The sequence below is a fragment of the Podarcis liolepis genome, assembly GCF_965112155.1.
Source record: "Podarcis liolepis genome assembly, chromosome: 13".
NCBI lineage: Eukaryota > Metazoa > Chordata > Lepidosauria > Squamata > Lacertidae > Podarcis > Podarcis liolepis.
In genome coordinates this window covers 37,974,815-37,993,194 of record NC_139573.1, presented here as the reverse complement: position 1 = coordinate 37,993,194, position 18,380 = coordinate 37,974,815, and the positions used below count along the sequence as shown (strand labels likewise).

At 47.1% G+C, this 18,380-nt stretch overlaps 1 protein-coding gene across 5 annotated transcripts in view; it reads right to left on the bottom strand.

The window, feature by feature from the left end:
• Positions 1-17,037, bottom strand: part of CPT1C (carnitine palmitoyltransferase 1C) — a 53,428-nt gene extending 36,391 nt beyond the window's left edge. For 2 of the 5 annotated variants that reach the window (XM_083469673.1, XM_083469678.1), the window contains exon 1: positions 11,157-11,312. The gene's annotated coding sequence lies outside the window, so the exon portion shown is untranslated. Of the gene's footprint in view, positions 1-10,456; positions 10,554-11,156; positions 11,313-11,368; positions 11,386-16,357; positions 16,412-16,714 lie in introns of those variants that run through there. The other 3 variants (XM_083469674.1, XM_083469677.1, XM_083469676.1) reach the window with 3 other exon arrangements.
• Between the last annotated feature and the right edge of the window lie 1,343 nt (positions 17,038-18,380).

Sequence of the window (18,380 nt, the reverse complement as noted above, 5' to 3'; positions counted from 1 at the left end):
TTTTGACCACTGCTTGTAGCTGCCGCCAGTGCTGGCCTAGAACCTAGCAGATTGGGGCCTTCAGATGTTGACTAAGGGCGCAGGGCCCGTCAGCAGCGTCGGCCTGGTTCTTCAAAACATGGGGCGAAATCCCCCCCAGCGCCTAGTCAAGCAGGGTCGTCTGGCGCTTCTGACTTGCATCTAAGTAAATAACTGTCTACTCAGAAGAAAGCCGCACTGAGTTCAGTGGGCCTTACTCCCAGGTAAAAGTGTGTGGGGCTATAGTGTTTTATCTAGGCAGCCGGGGCTCCTCCGGATGACAAGATCTTTTTGCACCAGGTCATTGAGGACCACTTGTTTTTTAAAATTCTCCCATATATACAGAACTCCCTGTGTGCCTTTTGCAGACCCTCCAAGTGTCCCAATTTTCCAGGGACAGTCTCGGATTTACAGATGTCGTCCCAGTTTCTGATTTGATCCTGGAATGTCCCGCTTTTCCTTAGGACGTCCCAATTTTCATCAGAGAAATGTTATCTGACCGCTGAGCCATCTGAAGGCAGTCCTATATAGGGAAGGGTTTTTCTTTAATGTTTAATGTTTTATTATGTTTATATATATGTTGGAAGCCGCCCAGAGTGGCTGGGGCAAACCAGTCAGAAGGGTGGGGTATAAATAATAAAATTATTATTATGGAATAAAGGTACCCCTGCCTGTACGGGCCAGTCGTCTCCGACTCTAGGGTGGTGTGCTCATCTCGCTCAAGAGGCCGTGAGCCGACGCCATCCGAAGACACTTCCGGGTCACGTGGCCAGCATGACGAACCTGCAGCTGGCAAGCCAGCACCAGCGCAGCACACGGAAACGCCGTTACCTTCCCACTATAAAGCGGTACCTATTTATCTACTTGCACTTAAAGGTGCTTTCGAACTGCTAGGTGGGCAGGAGCTGGGACCGAACGACGGGAGCTCACCCCGCCGCGGGGATTCGAACCGCCGACCATGCGATCAGCAAGTCCTAGGCACTGAGGTTTTACCCACAGCGCCACCCGCGTCCATTATTATGGAATAGGACATCCCTATTTCCTTCGGAGAAATGTTGGAGGGTGTGCTTTTGAACTGTTATCTGTAGGTTTCTTCCTCTGTGTCAAATAACTGGGGTTAAAAAAAGTGTTGTTTACTTTTTATAATACATGGAAGTTGATTCTCCCTCGGGAGGTTGTGGGCTCTCCATCCTTGGAGGTTCCTAGGCAGAGGTTGGGTGGTCATCTGTCATGGATGCTTTAGCTGAGTTTCCTACATTACAGGGGGTTGCACTAGAAAGATTTACCCTTTGAGACCCTTCCAGCTCTGTTTTCTGCTTCAACAATATTTCATTATGTTCCTATCATTTTAAGTAACTGTATTTTTGTAAATTATAAAAATTATAAATAAAACATGTACTAGTTACAAACAAAACATTTAAATAGCTACCTTTCTACCAGTAGGATGGAGTGGGGTGGGGCACAAGAAGAAAACAAGGTCGGAAGGGGGCCACAGTTGGGAAACACTGCCCAGCTCCTTCAACCGTTCCTCATAAGGCTTGCTTTCCAGACCCTTGATCATCTTGGTCTGGACTTCAGTCCTGTTTTGTGCTGCTTCACTAGCATGTTCCCTGCAGGATCTCCCACCCCACTTTAGTACAGTGGTACCTCGGGTTAAGTACTTAATTCGTTCCGGAGGTCCGTTCTTAACCTGAAACTGTTCTTAACCTGAAGCACCACTTTAGCTAATGGGGCCTCCTGCTGCTGACACGCCGCCAGAGCACGATTTCTGTTCTCACCCTGAAGCAAAGTTCTTAACCTGAAGCACTATTTCTGGGTTAGCGGAGTGCGTAACCTGAAGCGTATGTAACCTGAAGCGTATGTAACCCAAGGTACCACTGTAGAGCTAGGCTGGTGAATCTGGTTCGACTCACTGCTGAGATAGAGATATCTGGAGTGGCCACGGACAGACTCACAGACTCCTCTTTCTCAGCCTCAGTTTCCCATCTGTGTGGGAATGGTAATATAATCTACTTCACACAGTCGCTGTAAAGAGCAACAAGTGCTATTATATAACAAGCCTGCCTTTTCCTAGACCCCCATCCCCAAACACAATGATGTGACCTTGCATAAAATCCAATGCTCTCTACTCCAGAAGTAGCTGCTGCTAAGCATTTTGTAGGAAAACCACGGGGTGTTAATTGGTTAACGTCTGTTGCACACTGCCAGCAAAAGACCGGATGCAGCTGGGCATGAATATAAAGGAAGAAACTGGGGTTTCCCTCCCCCCTTCTAGCGTAAGCAAATATTGTTGCCTTGGGCACAGACTGCAACTCCAGCAGATTTTAAAATAGTTAATGTTTGCTGTGCGGTAGTAGGGTGCATGCAAACTATGAGCCAGCATGGGAGTCTAGGGTGTTAGAGATGGAGGGCCGTTTCAGAAAGAAGGGCAGGATCTAAATTACAACAACACAGACAGACAGGCACCTTTTAATTCAGGTAAACTGCCCACTTTTCCAACTCCAAGCAAGATACCTTAGGTTAGGAATTTGTATCTTTCACAGGGTTAGACTGCAAACTTATGTCAGGCACAGGTTGGATGAAGAAGTCTGGTGGAAGCCTGCCCATAGCTGTCAACGTTTCCCTTTTCTAAAGGGAAATTCCCTTATTCCAAACAGGATTCCTTGCAAGAAAAGGGGAAAGTTGACAGCTATGAGCCTGCCTCCCCAGAGCCCCCCAGGGAGAGCTCTGAAGATGACACCTTAAGAGCCCAGAGCCTGGTGGTGGGACACAGTGGCGCCATCAGCAGAAGGGAAGAGCTGGGAGCAGACAGAAACCGGAGGCTTGAGCGATTCAGGGGGTTCAGGAGATGGAGGGTCCTCCAGGACTGGATCAGAAGAAGAAGAAGAAGAAGAAGAAGAGTAGTTTGGATTTTATATCCTGCTTTATCACTACCCTAAGGAGTCTCAAAGCGGCTAACATTCTCCTTTCCCTTCCTCCCCCACAACAAACACTCTGTGAGGTGAGTGGGGCTGAGAGACTTCAGAGAAGTGTGACTGGCCCAAGGTCACCCAGCAGCTGCATGTGGAGGAATGGAGACGTGAACCCGGTTCACCAGATTACGAATCTACTGCTCTTAACCACTACACCACACTGGCTGCGTGAGCGCAAACAGTCCCTGTTATGTATTCAGTGGTCTGCGTTTGCCTGAGCTTGAGTCTGGCCTAAGGAATCTGAGCTCCTGTGTTCTGATTCGATACATGCTGTCCAATCACAGAACATTTCAGGATTTGGGCCTCGGCCATTGGCCCTTGGACTCTTGAGTCGTGATTCACAGTTTGGAAGTTTAGACAGCCAATCACATTGGGAGTGACCCAGGCTTTCAGAAATTTATCTAAGCAGTTGCTTTGCCTCTTTTTCCCAGTTATGTACAGTGGTACCTCGCAAGACGAATGCCTCGCAAGACGAAAAACGCGCAAGACGAAAGAGTTTCCCGTTTTTTGAGTCGTTCCGCAAGACGAATTTCCCTATGGGCTTGCTTCGCAAGACGAAACGTCTTGCGAGTTCTTGCGAGTTTGTTTCCTTTTTCTTAAAGCCGCTAAGGCATTAATAGCCGCTAAGCCGCTAATAGCCGTGCTTTCGCAAGACGAAAAAACCGCAAGACGAAGAGACTCGTGGAACGGATTAATTTCGTCTTGCGAGGCACCACTGTAGCTCAATAAAGGTTTTTGCTGTTATCACTGTGTCTAGCCTCGCGGGAACCCACCTACACTTCAGTCCCAGTCCTCCTTATTCTCCTCCCCCTGACTCCCCATTCCAGAATGGCCCGGTCCTGCACAACGCGCCTGACATGCCCAGAAGAGCCTTTTTCTGCTTGGGAGGGATCCAGAGGGAGAGGCTAGAGGGGAAAGGTCATGCCTAGAGCTTAGTTTCAGCAACACCTTTGTTGAGTCAAGGCTAACCAGGAGCATTGCTGCATTGTTGTTCCTCTGCCAATAAAAAGCTAATTGCATTCCACCTTCCAGGTGTGTGCCTGCCTAGTGGATGACCTGGCTTCTTGACAGCTCCTTGACACCTTAGTTAATGGCCCATTGTTCTCAGTGGAGAAGCAAGTCTGCAATCCTAACCCCAGTTGCCTGGGAGTAAATTGCATTGAGTTTAACAGCACTTAATTCTGAGTGGACGTGGGTAGGCTTGAACTGTAAATCATTACTAAGTGATCCCATTAACTCCTATGGGACCTATGTGCAACTAAGGTTGAGATCCTGTAGGCACTCTTGCCTGGAATAAGCCTCATTGATTTCAATGGGAATTTAAATCTTAAGTTCAGTGGTACCTCAGGTTAAGTACTTAATTCGTTCCAGAGGTCCATTCTTAACCTGAAACTGTTCTTAACCTGAAGCACCATTTTAGCTAATGGGGCCTCCCGCTGCTGCCGCACCGCCAGAGTATGATTTCTGTTCTCATCCTGAAGCAAAGTTCTTAACCCGAGGTAATATTTCTGGGTTAGCGGAGTCTGTAACCTGAAGCGTATGTAACCTGAAGCGTATGTAACCTGAGGTACCACTGTAGAAGTGCCTGGAATTGTGCTGTTAGTCTAGGCCCAACCCACAGTTTGGCAATGCTGTGATATCTTGTCATGATCTAAGAGAGTTGGGAGGTTAAGTGAGATGGGAGTTGTGATGTGATAATTAATTTGGAGAGGGAAGAATCCCTGGTTTCCTTAGAGAGAAGGTGGGAAAATGCAAAGATTCTTGTTAGAGTAAGAAGGATGTGAGCACAGGACTTCTGAGCTAGAGCAAGAATGCAGGGAAGAAAAGAATATCAGCATTTTCCGAGGCAAGAACGGTGGTAGCTAATCTGTTCCTCGGGAGGCAGTAGACTGGAGCACAGAATCATTTGGATATAGGGAAGGTGGAAATGCAGCTCAGAATCATGCACACACACGCCACTCAGAATCATACGATTGCAGAGTTGGAAGGGACCCCGAGGGTCATCTAGTCCAACCCCCTGCAATGCAGGAATTTATTTGCCCAACGTGGAGCTCAAACCCACAACCCTGAGATTAAGAGTCTCGTGCTCTACCGACTAAGCATTCAGATGTCATTCTAAGGCAGCAATCCTAACCCTGCTTCACTGGGAGTAAGTCCCATTGAATTTAATGAGACTTGCTTCTGTGGGAGAGAGCTAGGACCGTGGCATAAATCTGCAATAGGGGTACCCAGACAGGAAGCACCTCACGGTTGCAGGTTTCACTGGTTTTAAAACATAGGAAGCTGTCTTATACTGTACTAAGTCAGATCATTGGTCCACCTTTCTCAGTGTTGTCTAGACTGAATGGCTTCATCAGGGTTGCAGGCAGGAGCCTTGCTCAGCCCTGGATGGAGATGTTGGGAGTTGAACCTGCGACCTTCTGCATGCAGGGCAACTGCTCTGCCACTGAGCTATATGGCCCTGCCCTGCTGATAGATCGGTCTCCCATGCAAATCTTGCTTCTCCATTGAGGACTTTCTCCCTTTAACATTTCGATTTTGGGGGTGTTCAGCACTATGATTCACAACAGGGCTCATGCGCAAACACCTATCTGCCCTGTGGCAAATCCACCCTGAGTATCGCACTCTCAAACTCTATGAACCTCTGCTCCGTTCAAAGTCCCCCAAACTCAGCAGCTACCTCACAAAGACAAAGAACGTCATTCCCCAAACAGAAACTAGCCACCATCCAAAAGTGGGTGCTCTCTTTTTTTTAATGCTTATTTTTTTGCTCTTCACATAATACCTTTGAAAAATAACTTTTGCATTAAGAGAGACTTAAAGGTTTGCAGAAGCTTTGCTTATGCAGGACCCATTTCATATGCAGAGTCAGGTCTGTTAACATACTACTATAGGTGCAGATCTACTTTGAAATTACCATATTTTTCCGTGTACAGTGGTACCTCGGATTAAGTACTTAATTCGTTCCAGAGGTCCATTCTTAACCTGAAACTGTTCTTAACCTGAAGCACCACTTTAGCTAATGGGGCCTCCTGCTGCCGCCGTGCCGCCAGAGCACGATTTCTGTTCTCATCCTGAAGCAAAGTTCTTAACCCGAGGTAATATTTCTGGGTTAGCGGAGCCTGTAACCTGAAGCGTATGTAACCTGAAGCATATGTAACCCGAGGTACTACTCTATAACCCGCCCCCATGTATAAGACGCCTCCTATTTTGGGACACTCTAAATTAAGAAAATGGGGGGAGATTGCCCATATATTTTGAGCTTTTTTAAGGGGGGATTGCCCAAAATCGCTCACCCTCATGACCTGCGCTGCCACTTGCACGCGTCGTAATAGCTGCTTACTGTCAGTCCCTTTGCCAGCAGATGCTGCCAATCGCCCGCCCAATTGATGCAGCAACAGCCAATCAACACCAGCCCTTGCCACAGCAACTAATAACACACCCAATAGCCGCTGACAATCTCCAGGTCTCGACAGCAACCAATTACACGTCCCCCCTATGCACTATCCATGTATAAGATGACCCCCGATTTTTTACCTTATTGTTTAATTTAAAAAAAACCTCATCCTATACACAGAAAAGTATGGTAATGCTTAAGCTTCAAGGCTCCTTATCCCAGAAGGGCCCCAGAAGCAACTACAGTCCATATTGCTTTAAAAAGCGCATCATGCACATATATATAAATTTTCTTACTTTTCACCTCCCCAAAGCTCAGAAACTATGAGGCATAGGAAATTTTAATTCACACTAGTGACTTTGATGTGTGAGATAATCCAATCCAGTGGTTTTCATCAAAATCTGAGATGTGGTAGTTAATTATTTTAATATATATGAAAAATGTGGCAATCTGTTGTGGAATACCCCCATTGAAGCAGTGGTTATTCAGACCACGTTGCTGGTTGTGAAGGAGTCCCCATAACAGTCCAAGCTTCAGGGCCTCCAACGCTGCAGGCTACCTGTACATATGTAACACCAGGCTTCTACAAATGCCATTTTTTTCTCCCCTATATGGAGATAATTTCAGCACAGGAGAACTGTTTTCCACAAGACACAAACAGATCTATTTATGCACAGCAAGACTTCATAATAAAGCCATTGCTACCCAGCAATAGGAAGAACACCCTGGTAATTACTGGCCAGGCATGCCCCCCCCCGGCAAAGCATAGTTATGGGTGACAGAACCAGGGCAGTCACTGCCAGAGGGAAATTTCTTTAGGCAGGGACAGCCAAAGGGAATATGGCAAATTGTATAGATACTTAAGAAACTGCATGTGGGTTAGAGGCAGTGGCCAGTTAACAAGTTTTCAGTCGAATGAGAAATCTGATAAACTGCACATTTCAGAGTTATCCTTTTCCTTGCAACCCTATTTGTTTAAAAAAGCACGTCGTTGTGCCTGCAACCCAAATACTTGCTCTGTTGATTGTACATCTTTTGCAACCAGGTCAGTGAATTTTTTTAAAAAATAGTAACTACTCCTCCAGGCGTGGAGGGCAATTTCCACAGGGGCTGCAATGCACATGGATGGGAAACTTAACCTTACCCTCCCCAGCTGTGATCCCAAAATAAAAAATTTTGTCCCCAAACACCTGTGCTGCAATGGCACCAATGAAGGCTTTATAATAATAATAATTTATTATTTATACCCTGCCCATCTGGCTGAGTTTCCCCAGCCACTCTGGGCTCCCAATCGAGTGTTAAAAACAATACAGCATTAAATACTAAAAACTTCCCTAAACAGGACTGCCTTCAGATGTCTTTTAAAAATAGGATAGCTGCTTATTTCCTTGACATCTGATGGGAGGGCGTTCCACAGAGTGGGCGCCACTACTGAGAAGGCCCTCTGTTTGGTTCCCTGTAACCTCCCTTCTCGCAATGAGGGAACCGCTAGAAGGCCCTCGGAGCTAGATCTCAGTGTCCAGGCTGAACAATGCAGGTGGACACGCTCCTTCAGGTATACAGGACCGAGGCCGTTTAGGGTTTTAAAGGTCAGCACCAACACTTTGAATTGTGCTCAGAAACATACAGGGAGCCAATGCAGATCTCTCAGGACCGGTGTTATATGGTCCCAGCGGCCACTCCCAGTCACCAGTCTAGCTGCCGCATTCTGAATTAATTGCACTTTCTGGGTCACCTTCAAAGGTAGCTTTCCCTTTCCCTATTGTTAAATCCAGCTTAGGGCGCAGGGATGGGGGCTAAATTCCCTTGGGATTATGGCTAAGCATACAAGAGTTAAATCCCCCCTCTCTGTGTGCTTCAGCCCAGGTGAAAATTACTCCCTCCCCCAGCTGGGTGCCTAACATTGCATTTACAGTGGTACCTCGGGTTACAGACGCTTCAGGTTACAGACTCCGCTAACCCAGAAATAATACCTCAGGTTAAGAACTTCGCTTCAGGATGAGAACAGAAATCGTGCAGCGGCAGCGCAACGGGAGGCCCCATTAGCTAAAGTGGTACCTCAGGTTAAGAACAGTTTCAGGTTAAGAACGGACCTCCAAAATGAATTAAATTCTTAACCCGAGGTACCACTGTATTATTATTATTATTATTATAAATTTTTATTGAAGATGTTCTTTTACAACATTGCATTTTAAAGAATTTTGGTGTGACTAAGAACCACACAATCAATACAGCATGCAGTTAGGCCCTGGGTGTTCTAGGTCCCTCCAGTCCTCCGTCTCTCCAGTCAGCAATTCCTTGGAGCTTTGTTCCATCAGCACAACAAGACTCGTTTGGCCTGTCCACAGAAGACGGAAGTTGCACGTTTTGTAGGGGGTGCTGTCCACAGACAGCTAGTGCTGATCAGTCCCAAGCACCGTGTGCCAATGCACCATACTGAATTACCGTATTTTTTGCTCTATAAGACTCACTTTTTCCCTCCTAAAAAGTAAGGGGAAATGTGTGTGCGTCTTATGGCACGGATGCAGAATGCGCAGCTTTCCCAGAAGCCAGAACAGCAAAAGGGATTGCTGCTTTCACTGCGCAGCGATCCCTCTTGCTGTTCTGGCTTCTGAGATTCAGATTTTTTTCTTCTTGTTGTTTTCCTCCTCCAAAAACTAGGTGCGTCTTGTGGTCTGGTGCGTCTTATAGAGCGAAAAATACAGTAGCTAGCTTGGGGAGGGGGGGAGATGGTGGCAAGGGCTTCAACTCAGCAGTTGCCTCTAAATGGGTTTTATTGCATTGCAGCAAAGCACCTCAAATGCAATTTGGCAAGCAGAGAAAAACCACATAAACAAAATTGCTCCGGTACTAACAGATTTTCCAATTCTGCTTTGCGTTTTGGAGAGAGCAAAGAAGCCAGCCTGTTTCTGTTTTCTCCGGGGGGCGGGAGGTAATTGCATCTTTCCCAATCCCAAGGGGCCCTTTTCTTGGGTTAAAGCGGCTGCAAATTCAGGAAGAGTTGCCCGGTCAAAGGAAAACACAGAGGCTGTCAACACTTTCCCAAAAAGCTGTAGATCAATGAATCAAAGCATCACACCGGCAGCGAGGATCCAGGTTGAGTTACAGCCGCCACACTCATTCTCCTGATTTTAGCAGTTTGCTTCCGTCTAGCACACAGCTAGCTCGCTCCTTTCCCCTGCAGGGTCAAGCCTCAAAATATGCAATGCTGAAACAAGATGTTATAGCAAAGGAAGAGCATAGCTATATAGGTGAAATGTCAAGCCACAACAGGAATGTGTTACTTGCGTTTGCCGTTTTGCCTGGGGGCCCAGACTATCTCATCACCTAGGTAGAAGAAGAATTTCAAAGGACCCCAGGAACCCAACCTACCTAACCCAACCTGTTGGTCCACTGAGCAGCGCAGTATATATAATCTGCAACCCCATAAAGTAACTTAAACCTATAATTTCAAATGCAATCTGGGAATAGCTGTCTTCTTAGTAAGCACCAGCAAAACAACCCAATTTCTGCAAACTTAATTACTTGCGTCAAGTTTGCCATAACAGCAGCAACAAATTGAGGCCCGTTTGCTTATTCTACCCTGAATTCTTGCAAAACTGCCTGTTTTTGTGAACATTTTCTACTGTTTGCCGGGGGGGGGGGAAATGCTCCCAGCGCTAGGGCTGCCTTATTTTGAAGAGCAAAAAAGAGGACACGTTTGCCGACTTCTGCTTTTAACTACGGATCGCTACGACGACTCTACCCATGAAAAAGAGGACGTGTCCTGGAAAAACAGGACATATGGCAACCCAGCATAGGCACTAGACCGAATGGCAGTTTGTTTCCCCTTGCAAAGAGAAGGCATGGGGCTCCCCTTCAGATGTGGGACCACAGCAGAGGGAAGAAGTTTAAAGCCCCCCCCCCAAAAAAACACACCAAGATCCTGATCCACGCTGGACATTTTGAAAGGAAACTACTGCACTCAAGGGCAAACAGTGTAGTTAATGTAATGTGTGGTTTTACTCTAATTCTTTGGGAAGTAAATCACACTTCATAGTTAGAGCAAGTCATTAGGCTGAGGGCTAACCTGAGGCTCTCGTGTGTTCCAGCCCTCTCCACTGCTATGGAACAGTAACGTCGTTCAGTTTTTCTCTCTGAGTCCCACCCAGTGAGACAGACACTCTGGAATGAGTTTAAATCAGGAAGTGCGCTTCCTTTGAGGCATCCGCCAATTAGCCTCCCACTCACAAATGAACAAACAAATGGACACAAGCACACTTTCCAAGAGAAAGCATGGTAGGGTGGAAACCCAAGGCAGTGACAGGGAAGAGACAAACTGGGGTACAGGTTCTGAAATGTGGGACTCGGGAATCCTGGCAATCAGCTCTTTGCTAGACTCTACAACCCCACCCAAAGTGTTGGCAAGACACCACTTTTTCCCATATCCACACAAACCAAAACAAAAAACCAACGACACACACAACCCTGTTTTCCACCAAAACATGGAGCACATTAAAACATATTTTTATAGAACCTAGGAGACTTCATTCCCTCCCAAATATTGCTGGGCTGCAACTTCCATCACGTCCAGCCCAGCGAATGGTCAGGAACAATGTAAGCTTTACAGAATCCACCTCCTGGTCTTCTCCCATACAACTGAGTTGTGGAAGAACAGCCAAAGAAATTCCACTGTATCTTCTGAGGCTGCCCTAAATCCTCTCTCCACACAACCACCCATTCCCTGATCCAATTTCCTGCGTGTTCTTTGCTCCAGGACCCAATCCTACCTGCGTACAGCGCTGGATCGCCTAAGCACAGATGCAATCTGCTCCTTGCAGCCTCCTCTAAGAAATGTGCTGGCTGACTCTTCCGCTCAAACTCCCTCCCACTTCAAAACTGGTTGTACTGGTTTGTAATCAGCCTGGCAAAATAGCGAAGACTTCCCAATTCTTGCCATGGGAGCCTACAGGGAACTAAATAATAAGAGCCAGATGTTTACCTCTTGGAACATCCCTCCAAAAGAGGTTCAATGGGCACCTTCTGTGCCAGCTTTTAAAAGCATGCTGAAAACATTTCTGCTCTACATTCCAGACGTACCCAGGCAATTAATGGTCTACTGGTGTTTCCTTTGAATTCTTCTGTTCTTAATTGGTTTTAAATATGATGTTACTGCATGGCTTATTTTAAACTTCTGTGGCATATGTCTATGATATGGGGATATATAATTATTTGTATAAATATATGCCACTGCATCCCAAAAGGCCAGCTCTGAGGGATGACTATTTGGGGCACAGTTTTACAGTGGTTCCCCTCCAGTGTGGTGTAGTGGTTAAGAGCAGTGGACTCGTAATCTGATGAACTGGGTTCGCTTCCCCACTCCTCCACATGCAGCTGCTGGGTGACCTTGGGCTAGTCAGACTTCTCTGAAGTCTCTCAGCCTCACTCACCTCACAGAGTGTTTGTTGTTGGGGAGGAAGGGAAAAGAGATTGTTAGCCGCTTTGAGACTCCTTAAAGGTAAAGAGACCTCTGACCATTAGGTCCAGTCGTGGCCGACTCTAGGGTTGCAGCACTCATCTCGCTTTATTGGCCGAGGGAGCCGGCGTACAGCTTCCGGATCATGTGGCCAGCATGACTAAGCCACTTCTGGCGAACCAGAGCAGCACACGGAAACGTCGTTTACCTTCCCACCGGAGCAGTACCTATTTATCTACTTGCACTTTGACGTGCTTTCGAACTGCTAGGTTGGCAGGAGCAGGGACTGAGCAACGGGAGCTCACCCCGTCGCGGGGATCAGAACCACTGACCTTCTGATCAGCAAGACCTAGGCTCTGTGGTTTAACCCACAGTGCCACCCGCGTCCCTTTGAGACTCCTTAGGGTAGTGATAAAGCGGGATATCAAATCCAAACTCTTATTCTTCTTCTCCAACCTGAGAATAACACTGGGAAATTGGGTTTTGGCCTCACGATCCTTGTGCTAAAGTGTTCCACAGGGCACTATCTTATGACCTCGAGAGTTATCTAGTCTAATCCCTGCAATGCAGGAATCTCAACACATGGTCTCCCATCCAATTTGAAACCATACGAGACCCTGCTTAGCTTTTCAAAGGTACTAACAGTTTGGTGGTTTGTTTGTTGTTTTTTAAAAGAGAAGAAGGCATTTCAAGTTCAGTTTTCCTGATTATCTTTTAACTCACTGCATGCAGCGTCGCTTGTGTATCCCTCCTGTACCTATTTGTACACCGCTTTAAAAGGAGAGAAATTAAAATAAACAAACAATAAAATAGAATAAGCTTTGGCCTTCCCTACACCAGGCTGGGGGCTCTCCACGTTAAAACTACAGCAAGCCCCAAGTTACACACATTTTACATGTGCACATTCAGCTTTATGCGCGTGGCAAAATAAATAATTAAATTAAATTAAATTAAATTAAATTAAATTAAAAGGGGCTGGAGTTCTGAGGGAAATGATGCTGGCAATCCCTGCCCCGCTCCCCCCACAATTGGATTCAATGGGTTTTGACTATATGCAATTGTGGTTTTAGGCGCAATGCACAGAACATAACCCCCACGTAATTTGCAGGCTTACTGTATGCAACAATTGTCCCTAATCAAGTCTGTTTTTATTGCACATCACATAATCATAGAATTGTAGAGGTGGAAGGGACCCTGAGGACTATCTAGTCCAACCCCCTGCAATTCAGGAATATGAATACGGGGATCGAACCTGCAACCTTGGCGTTATCAGCACCATGCTCTAACCAACTGAGCTGTCCAGACTGTCTCTAATCAAACCACTTTTTTAAAAAAATGCGTAAAGATGACAACTACATATAAGAAACTGGGGTGTGCAACTCAACAACCTCAAATCATGCACAGCTACCTTGGGGAGGGGGGAGGAGAATGGCCTTTGCAAGCTGCATCTAAGCCAACACAATGCTTGGGAGCTAGACAAACATGGTGCCCCCATGCCAGTAATACTCAATGTAAGTACAGTGGTACCTTGGGTTAAGTACTTAATTCGTTCTGGAGGTCCGTTCTTAACCTGAAACTGTTCTTAACCTGAGGTACCACTTTAGCTAATGGGGCCTCCCACTGCCACCACAATTTCTGTTCTCATCCTGAAGCAAAGTTCTTAACCCGAGGTACTATTTCTGGGTTAGCGGAGTCTGTAACCTGAAGCACCTGTAACCTGAGGTATCACTGTGGAAACAAATTAGGACCCAGAGTTTACATGCACAAACATCACTGGGCCCCAAGAGGAGCACAGCTTCACATCCAGCCCCTAACGGTTTGCGGAAGAAGGAGAGAGGGAGAGGAGAAAGGAAGTTGAGGAACCCCCTGGAGGATATCAAACCAGGGATGGGGACCCTGTTCAGAGAGCCACGTGCCACTGGTGGGCAGGGCCAGAGACAAAAGAAAGTGCGGTAATGGACAGGACTCTTACCTCTGTTGAAGCAGGCTATAGTCCTCCAGCCACACACAGTCAGAGGTTTTCAGCATCACTGACTCTACATACACACAAATCCTTCTGCCCCCCACCCAAGCAAGGAAGAGGCATTGTCTCAGGTCAAGAACAGGTCCCAGACAGACAGAAGCACTCGAATAAGATGCACAGCAGGGCCCTTGAGAAATGTGACCTAGAGAGAGGGAGGCACAGGGAGTTCTGTTGGCCAGAGAGGTGTGAGGTTCCTCGCCCTTCCTTTAAGCAGAGATGCAGGAAGCAGCAGGCCTCCTCTAATGCCATCACACAAAGAAGCGCTGCCTGCTTTCTAACCACCAACACCTCTCAGGTAGATTCGCTTCATTCCTGAATGGCATCCAGTCTTATCTTTTTACAACGAACAATTAAACTGGAATGCTAGCTGCTCAAGAACACCAACACAATGGACTATATCCATTAATTATATGGATATAGTTTAGCCTAGGTCTTCTGCCCCCACTGAGCCTTCCAGGAAGCAAATATCTCTCTTTTTAATCTATTACCTGAAGCAGAATTAGAAAATAGCCTGAAAAGTAACATTATTTTAATAACTCTCGAGGTTGCGTGACTTCTGAGGCCCATTTCAGAATGCTATCTAGGTGGCACCTATGATATGTATTCCTATTGACCCACTTGATCCACTAGATTCCACACCCTCACACCCACACACCCCTACATGCCTAGTATTCTGGGTTCTATTGTGTGACAGCTGTCCACCAAAACTGGCATGGCTAGTGCTGTTGTTTAGGTGTCAAGCCATTGCTCAGTCTCTCTCTATCTCATATGCATGAGGTGCACATTTGCTGGTTTCCTTACTTAAGACTATCTACTTATAGGTTTAGGGAAAAGGTGTGAGGTGATAAAGATGCACAAGTGTATGGCAGCCAGCCACAAAAATGTGCTTTCTGTGGTATCAGGAAGTGCCTTTTAAATGTTAGGTATTTCACTGCCTGCCACTACAGCTCATGGAAATGTCTCACTCAGTTAAACAAGACTTCGCTTAACACAAGCAAGCACCAAACGAACACCAAACATAGCAGACAGACAGACCAGTTTACCATAATTAAGAACAAAAAGTCAACCAGTGGAAAAGTAATGTTGGGAGGCTGATTTTAATCATGAAAATGACCTGTGGGAAAATGATTAAGCATCAACCTTCTGGTTTAAATTTGCAGGCTCTTGCGGCAGATTTTCATTTTTCTCTTATTAAAAGAAAAGTTTGGCCCTTTAATTTCTTCCAAGTGGCAGGAGAAGGAAACATTTGCAAACTTTAAAAAGTTGGAGGGGGGTTTTCTTTTTCCCCTGCCTCCCCTATAGCTCAACAGTAATGGCACAAATAACTAGCAGAGGAAGAATATAAAATCAGGTGAGCTAGTAAACATATTTGTCAGCTAGTCATTTTTATGGAGTTACATGTGAGGCTGCATGATCTGACATGGAATAAAAGGGTGTGATCCTTTGAAGATACTTTGGCCTCCCGAAATTGCTTTTCCACCCACGAAAGAAAGAATGTTTCCTAAAATTAAAATGATTACAACATCTCGTGTGTACGAGAGGAGCCAAGTGAGGAAGGGAAACAAAGACATCCACCCCCCCCACACACAAAAAAAGTTTCTACTGGCCTTCACGTTATTTTTGACAGAGGAAAGGATTGGCTAACATAAGTTTCTCAGAGGTCTCACTTCCAGGCACTGCCCATCCCCAGACCTACTTAAGAGATTGTTATTATTATTATTATTAATTATATTTTTTACTCCACCCTATACTTGTAGGTCTTTCATTGCCTCCTCGTTATTAATTATATTTTTTACTCCACCCTATACTTGTAGGTCTTTCATTGCCTCCTTGTTAATGGAAGCAGGAGTAGCAAAATGAGTAGAAAATGTTAATGTGTGGTGTGTGTGGGTTTGTTTGTTTGTTTGTTTGTTTGTTTGTTTTAATAGGTCTTAGGGCGGTTACAGCATAAAATCACAATATGAAAAAACACATACAGCTGCTTCACTTGACCTCAGAGGATCCAGGGCCACTGACCTCCTTACCTTCTAGAAAGTTGAACATTACAGACACTGTTTCTCATGTGGTGGAACGACTTGGGAGTGTGTGTGTGTGTGTGTGTGTGTATGTACAAAGTGGCATAAGAAAAATCCTATTTGCCATTTAGGTTTTGGAAGCAAGCAATTATCTCTGCCCCCACCATCTCATTACAGTAGCAAGCCAAGCAAAAGCAGCAGAGGCATAAATCGATGCCTGCTGGAGGGGACGGCCACTCGCCTGCTTGCCATTTCCTCCCCAAAGTCCCCCCCCGCCCCCCCTCCAATCTCCATCGTGCCAACAGATCATTGATCAAACCCCAGCCTTGGAATCTGCACAGGCTTGTCTATAAATAGTACCCTATGTAGTGGATGCCCTCAGGAAGCGACGGCCAGCTGTACACAGACGGGCGTCCGTAAACCTTGACATCCCACCCGACCCCCCATAGAGACCACCTTCCATCAGCTATTACATACCTGTTCCACCAGCAAGTCTCATTGGGCTCCTCCGGAGGGGTCAGGCTGCCAACTCTGGGAAAATTAAAAAAACAACAAACTGCACCTCAGGTGAGATTGGGACCCTGGGCCTTTGGTTCTTTCAGAAGAAGGCACCCCCAGCCCACACAGCTACTCGCACTAGGCTCCACTGCTCCCTCAGGGAACCCATAACTCACCGCCACTAACCCATAACCCCCTCAGTGCCTTCCTCCCCTCCCCCCCAGTTTCTGCTACTACGGACCCGGGTTGGTCTCGCCTCCCCAGCAGCCCCCAGAAAGAAGCCCTGTCTTGCCAGCAGCACCCACTAGGCCCAGGGTGGGGGGAGGGAGGGCTCACCTTGCTGCCTCTCTGGGGTGACCCCCCGGCCAAGAGCAACCCGGCCCAATTCCGGGGCTGAGCCATGCGCCGAAGCTCAGGGCTGGGGAGCAGGACCCCCCTGGCGACGGGCAGCCTTTCGGGGGTCCCCAGCGGCACCCCAGCTCCTCCTCTTCCTCTCCATCCTCTCCGTTCTCTCCTCCTTTCCGAGCAGTTCCTTCCTCGCTCCTCCGGGTCCTTGCCCCTGGCGGCCCCCTGCTCCTCTACCCACTAGTCCGCCTGTCCTCTCCCGCCTGCCCGCCGGCCTCCAGCATCTCCCCTCCTCGTCGCCGCCCAGCTGGCCATGCCGGCTCCGGCCGTGCAAGGATTTTCCCGAAATGCCCCGCGCCGCTTTATTGATGCTGATGCTGCTGGAGGTGGTCGGGGCTTCCGGAGCCCCCGCCTTGAAATCTTTGGTTCCGGAGGCGCCGCCGCTGACCCCGCTTTTCTTTTTGAGCCGGAGGGCGGGGGGGGGGAGGTTTCCCCAACCCCAGATTTCCAGTCGCCTTCCCCCCACCCCACCCCACCCCTCCACAATAGCCTCAAGTCTCCCTGTTTCACTACCCACGAGAGCTCCAGTTTTCTGAACCTCGTTTCATTTCACTTTTCATTGCCTCCTTGTTCATGGAAGCAGGAGTTGCAAAATGAGTAGAAAATGTTAATGTGTGGTGTGTGTGGGTTCGTTCGTTCGTTTGTTTTTTAATAATAATCTTAATTTGTATTTTGTGAATGCTCTGGAATGAGTCAGATCATGCCTAAGGCCTGAATTTCACTCCCCCGAGAATCCCAACCCAACCTGGTTTCGCAGTCCTCCCAGGCACTTGTCCTCGCTCATTCTTTGTCCTTTTACCCCTTTTCTCTTTCTGCCCCTTCCCTCTTTCTTCTTGACACTCCAGTTCTCTCACAGCCTTTCTCCCCCTCTTATACAAACAGAGAGAGAGAGAGAGCTGCTGAAATTTGTGGAGAAGAGACAGGTCACTTTTAGTAGAGTCTGAGGTGATTGCATGCAGAGAATTCCCTTCCCTTTTTGCACCACCCCCTCCCACCCCCACCTTGGCCTTTGGGGTCTCTCCACCCCCACCACCCACCTGAAATTAAGCCAAAGAAGACCACAGGCAGACCTTTGGGTGCAGGTCGCCCAACAGGAGACCTCATACACATTGACACGTGCACCTCTAGCTCAAGGTTTGTCAACCTCGTGCCCTCCAAATGTTGGACTACAACTCCCATCATCCTTAGCCATTGACTGATGGGATATAGAGTGCAACAACATCTGGAGCCCACTGCATTGGCTAGCCCTGGTCTTGATTAATTACCATCTCCACCTTTCCAAGAAACCAGCAGGTGTGGCTCACAGTTCCATTGATCTAAGCCAGTGTTTCCCAAACGAGGGTCTCCAGCTGTTTTTGGACTACAATTCCCATCATTGCTGACCATTGGTCCTGCTAGCTAGGGATGATGGGAGTTGTAGTCCAAAAACAGCTGGCAACCCAAGCTTGGGAAACACTGATCTAAGCCACCTCTCTTCTTTAGGGGGAGATGGGGCATCCTAGTATTTTCTCATTCTTTGCATCCCTTTAATATATATATTTTTCTGGTGGTTACAATGGCCAACCTGGACTGGAGATTCCCAGGTCCAAATCCCCAC